At 37.3% G+C, this 5,236-nt stretch overlaps 1 long non-coding RNA gene across 1 annotated transcript; it reads left to right on the top strand.

Annotated features, from left to right (window-relative positions):
• Positions 1-2,868: 2,868 nt before the first annotated feature.
• LOC130727300 (uncharacterized) lies at positions 2,869-4,965 on the top strand. Its single transcript, XR_009015248.1, has 2 exons — positions 2,869-3,691; positions 3,949-4,965. It is a non-coding gene; the product is annotated as an uncharacterized LOC130727300 (long non-coding RNA).
• The last annotated feature ends 271 nt before the right edge of the window (positions 4,966-5,236 follow it).

Genomic DNA, 5,236 nt, shown 5'->3' with positions numbered 1-5,236 from the left:
TTCCAGCTCATAAATCCATGATCTACTAGTCAAACCAAATGGGCGAAACTCTTATAAATGCTACATGTCTATTACTCCCTCCGTTCCTAAATAACTGACACTATTTCTAGCTGAATTTTGTTCCTAATTATCTGCCACTTTACAAAGTTCAAGAGAGCATTAATTATACTTTACCAATTGTGGTAGAAAAATTGAAAAGTTAGAATTAATAAGAGAGATAAATGATATTATAGAAAGTTAAATTGTAATTTTAATAAAACAAGAACATCAATTATTATTTCTTAATACTTGTGCAACAACCTTAAAGTGTCAATTAAATAGGAATGGGGTATTATTTTTTCATACTACGGCCATACCAAGAGCATTCATTCTTCTATAATTAATTAGTCTACATTATTATTTTTCATGACATAGAGAACACTTTCTCGAATATTCATTTACTTGGTCATCATATTTTATAATTGGGAGTTGGAACAAACATATCCACATTGGCGCATTGCTTTATGAATAGTTTAATTTTAATTCATACCAGTATCTAATTGAATCTATGGAATCCCTATCCACCCACCCCTCTCACTTTGCCCCCAATGCATCCAAAACTTGACTCAAAATGTTGTCATTTTCTTGCTTTACTTATTTTTTTTCAAGACATGTATGGACTCAATTTATAGGGCACTTTCCATCATTAATGTTATGAGTTTATTTAATATGGATAATATGAATGAAAATCATCTTATTGCAAACTCTCTCATGCTGAAATATTTTATCAATTTTTTTTCTTTGACGTACTCGTGTGTTTCCACAACTTAAGGACTATTATAATTTTTTATAAATAAATTAATAAAATAAAATATAGAAATTTCAACTCACTTATCTACCTTTATCTACATTTAGACAACCCTTTTAAATATTTATAAAAATAAATAAATATAATATTTCACTTAACGTTATTATATCATATTATATATATATATGAGAGAATCATTATAGACTATATTTTTATAAAATAAAAAAAGCATAAATGATAAAACAACTTCATATCTGTCATAAAAAAAACTTTAAGGCTCATTCTAGAATCTAGACAGAAACAGTCCCTCTTTTTTTTTAGATTAATCCCATGGATTAATGAAAATGGGAAAAGAAAGACATGAACAAGAAGATCGAGGCGGCATTAAATGCATGCGCTTAATTATATTTAATTATTTATACATGTTCACTCACCGCCGCCGCCGGTAACCAGTTTGGTGATGACCCACTCGTGCGTGGCATCCGACAAAGCAACCGGCCCTAAGATTCTTTACTATTATTAAATTCCATAATGCTAACTATAAATAAATAATAATAATACTCTCATTATAGTACAATAGTGCCGTCTACGGTAAAAAATAATCATAACAATGCCATCAATTGTGGAAAAATGGAAGTTTTCGGGATTAAATTTTGATTTTGTCCTAGATCTCAAATGATAATTGGAATTATTAAGTGGAAGTGGCATAGTGGGAGTGTCAAGAGGTTTTTGTACTTCTTATATAATTTTGGCTTAATCCTCATATTAGTCCATGTCTTTGTCGCCGTCTGAACCAGGTCCCTTGTTGGGTCCAGGTGGGCCAGCATCCTGCCTGCTAGGTAGCGTTCGAAACGGGGCGCTGTCTGCTACGCTATAAGGAAATAACGTTGCACCCTCACTAGCACCAATTGGTTTTGGCGTAGTGGTAAGCGTGTGATCCTTCAATTGGTATCAGAGCCAGGTCCCGTGTTCGAATCCCGCGGAAGGCATGCTGTGCAGCTAGTTTGGCTGGCAGGTGCTGGGGGGGATTGTTGGGTCCAGGTGGGCCAGCATCCTGCCTGCTAGGTAGCGTTCGAAATGGGGCGCTGTCTGCTACGCTATAAGGAAATAATGTTGTGCCTTCACTAACACCAATTGGTTTTGGCGTAGTGGTAAGCACGTGATCCTTCATCCCTGACCGGAAAAATTTGTGGATTAAATCCCTCTCTTTTAAAAACGTATGGAGTCAGTCCTTGCCGGAGCTCTGAGCTCCGGCGAGTGATGATGTAGCGTGCTGACTGTTTAAATGAAGGTGACATGGCACTAATTTTTTTTTAATTTACACATAATATAATTAACATAATTAAACATATTTCTAATTCTAACCCTAATTTAATTAACTAAATTTAATTCCCCCAAACTTATCCTAATTCTCTCCCCCAAATTAACCCAATTCCCAATTGCCTCAATTGAAATTAGGGTTCATCTGTTCTTCCTCTTCTTCTCCTCTCCCGATGATCTTCTTCTCCTCTCCTCTCACTTCTCCCACCACATCCCAATCTTCATCTTCTTCTTCTTCTTCTCCTCTCCTCTCACTTCTCCCACCACGTCCCAATCTTCTGCCCATAACATTATTGCCCACTTCTTCCTTCTCTATAAAAAGAAACACTCGGAAGTTCTTCACCATCCCATTCCGCCATGGATTCAAATTCTGGTGATGAAGTTTCCTTGGCTTGTTTCTTCCGCTCTTCCTGGTCCGATCATCAACATCCTCCCTTTCCTCTTCGATATTCTTATGGTTTCAGGGGTGGAGGGAGGAGGAAGCAATCAAGCCAGATCGAAAAGAAGAAGAGGAAGCTTTGTTTCATACCCATAGCAAATCTGTCTTATGCTTCTTATCTTCTCCTTCGTTCTAGATGGGATTTGTGGGCTCAATTTCTGGGTGAGGGTCGGTTTTTGTGGTTTGTTGCGGGTGAGGCTGGGGATGGGGGTGGGTTTCTGTGGTGGGTTGCGGGTGAGGGTGGGGATGGGGGTGGGTTTCTGTTGCGGGTTGCAGGTGAGGGTGGGTGGGTTGCGATGGGTTCTGGGTGGGGGTGGGTTTCAGGGGTGGTTTGCAGGTGATGGAGGGATGGTTCAGAAGCTTTGTTTTGGAAGAGGTGAAGGAGGGTTGCAGGTGAAACTGGAACTGGAACAAGGAACCTGAGGAAGAAGATGAGACTGGAACATGAAGATCTCCCTGGTTGGTTCTGATTTGGGGATTTTGATTTGGGGTTAGTTAGATTTGGGTAATTAAGTTAGGGTTAGGATTAGAAATAGTTAATTTATGTTAATTAAACCTTATTTTTTATTTTTTTATTTTTTTTAGTGCCATGTCATCTTTATTTACACAGTCAGCACGCTACATCATCACTCGCCGGAGCTCGGAGCTCCGGCGAGGACTGGCTCCATACGTTTTTAAAATAGAGGGTTTTAATCCACAAATTTTTCCGGTTAGGGACCTGGTTCAGACGGCGACACAAAGACATGGACTAGTATGAGGATTAAGCCTATAATTCTCCATCGTAGGAAATAAGGACTAATCACGTGTCATTAAAACTATGTTTTCTTCCATGTTTTGCCAATAGGAATTTAACACCTCAAATAAAATTTCCACGTCAGAACCACACACACTCCTAACTCCTTCCGTGTAAAAAATGCTTGTGTCCAATTTAGTTGAGATGGCAAAATTATATATGATGGGTGGGACAGGGTACTAGAAGGAAAGAGGCGGACATTTTGCAGCGGTTCCACAAAAACCGCCGCAAAGTGTAACACTGAGGCGATTATGGATTCCGCTGCAGGTCTCGTGCAACAAGAGGCAGCCTGTTTAGAACTAAAGGCGGTTCCTATGCTAGCTACTTGAGTTTTCTATTTCACGGCAGCTAGGTAACCACCGCAGAATGATTAATATGATTTACGAATTTAAAGGGGAACATATCTGCCCCTATGTCACATTCACCTCCTTATTTCATTTTCACGAACATATTAATGTGTTTATTGCCTTTGACAAATTTTGACTAGATACAGCTCTTGAGCTTTTTATGCTTAGCTGATTTTATAATGCAGAAATTTTGCAGGCCCCAACTAATTGTTTGTTATCTATATGTTTGACGACATGCATGTTGTTTAATTTTTTTGTGTAGAATTTATTGGATAATGAACTTGAAAAAAACTGTTCTGAAGAGGCTTTCATGTTGAAGTTTTTGGGGAAGATCGTCTAGGATTCATTGCGAGGCAGTAGAGCAATGCAAGATTTCAAGTTTGAGGCAACTGATGGTTTTACCAAAATTCTTGGGATTGATTTTGATGAAACCTTTAGCCCAGGGTCAAACACACTACTGCCTTGATATTTCTCAATCCCTCTTTTCAAATTTGAATATATGGCTACTTGATGTAAAAATGTCTTTCTGCATGGAAACCTAAACGAGACTATTTATATGGAGGAACCACAACCTTTAGGATTTGTGAATCCTAAAACCTCACCATGCCTTTCCTCGTTCATGATTTGATCGTCTATCCAAGTTCTTACTTCATCTTGGTTTTCTTTACAGTAAAGCAGAATTAATATTCTTCATTATTATTTCTTAAAACAAGTTCTGTGACCACATTGCTTTTAATCTATGTTGATGATATTTTAATTGCAGGTAACAATGATTCCACCATTACAACTTTCCTTTGGTAGCTTAGTCATGACTTTGCCATTAAAGACCTTTGTGCTTTGCATTACTTCTTGGGAATAAAGTTTAATCGTTTCAAGGGTGGTCTTTCCTCATAAAGTTTTTTAGAGATTTTGGGAATAAAGTTTATTCGTTTCAGTTCAATATTTTACTTATCACTTATGTTTGTCAATCGTGCATCTCAACACATAAGAAAATCAACTATGACAGATTTAAAAGTTGGTGAGCGCACCTTGCTCAATCTAAAAGACACATAACCTTAGAGACCCCATTATCTCTCTAACACTCAACCTTCTTGTATGGTTTTAGTGACTTCGACTAGGCCGGTTGCCTTGTCACTAGACGAAGTACTACATACTATTGCATCTTTCTTGGTGCTAATTTCATCTCTTGTCCTCTAAGGAGCAAACAATGTTGCTTGCTCAATGGTAGGTAAGAACTATTTTTTCAATAAAATAAAATATTACAGTGTGGTTCACGCAACTTTACCAGCACCTGAATTGGGGTTTGTGAGCTCACATGATGTTTTGTCCATTTTAAAGTTATTTTAGTTGACTTGTTGACATGAACTGTAAATGTCCACACAAACACTTAGTTTTATGTTTATCTAAAAACAACAAAGTGTGTGTAGTAAGCAAATCAGTTTTGATTCTTACTACCTCATCATGTGAGTAAGTAAAGAATATTAATATTATTTTGATTCTGAGGTAGCAAGTAGATCATAAATATCCCAATAAACATACACAATTTCATA

The sequence above is a fragment of the Lotus japonicus genome, unplaced genomic scaffold, assembly GCF_012489685.1.
Source record: "Lotus japonicus ecotype B-129 unplaced genomic scaffold, LjGifu_v1.2 AP026985.1".
Classification (NCBI taxonomy): Eukaryota; Viridiplantae; Streptophyta; class Magnoliopsida; order Fabales; family Fabaceae; genus Lotus; species Lotus japonicus.
This window is presented reverse-complemented; position numbering and strand designations above follow the sequence as displayed.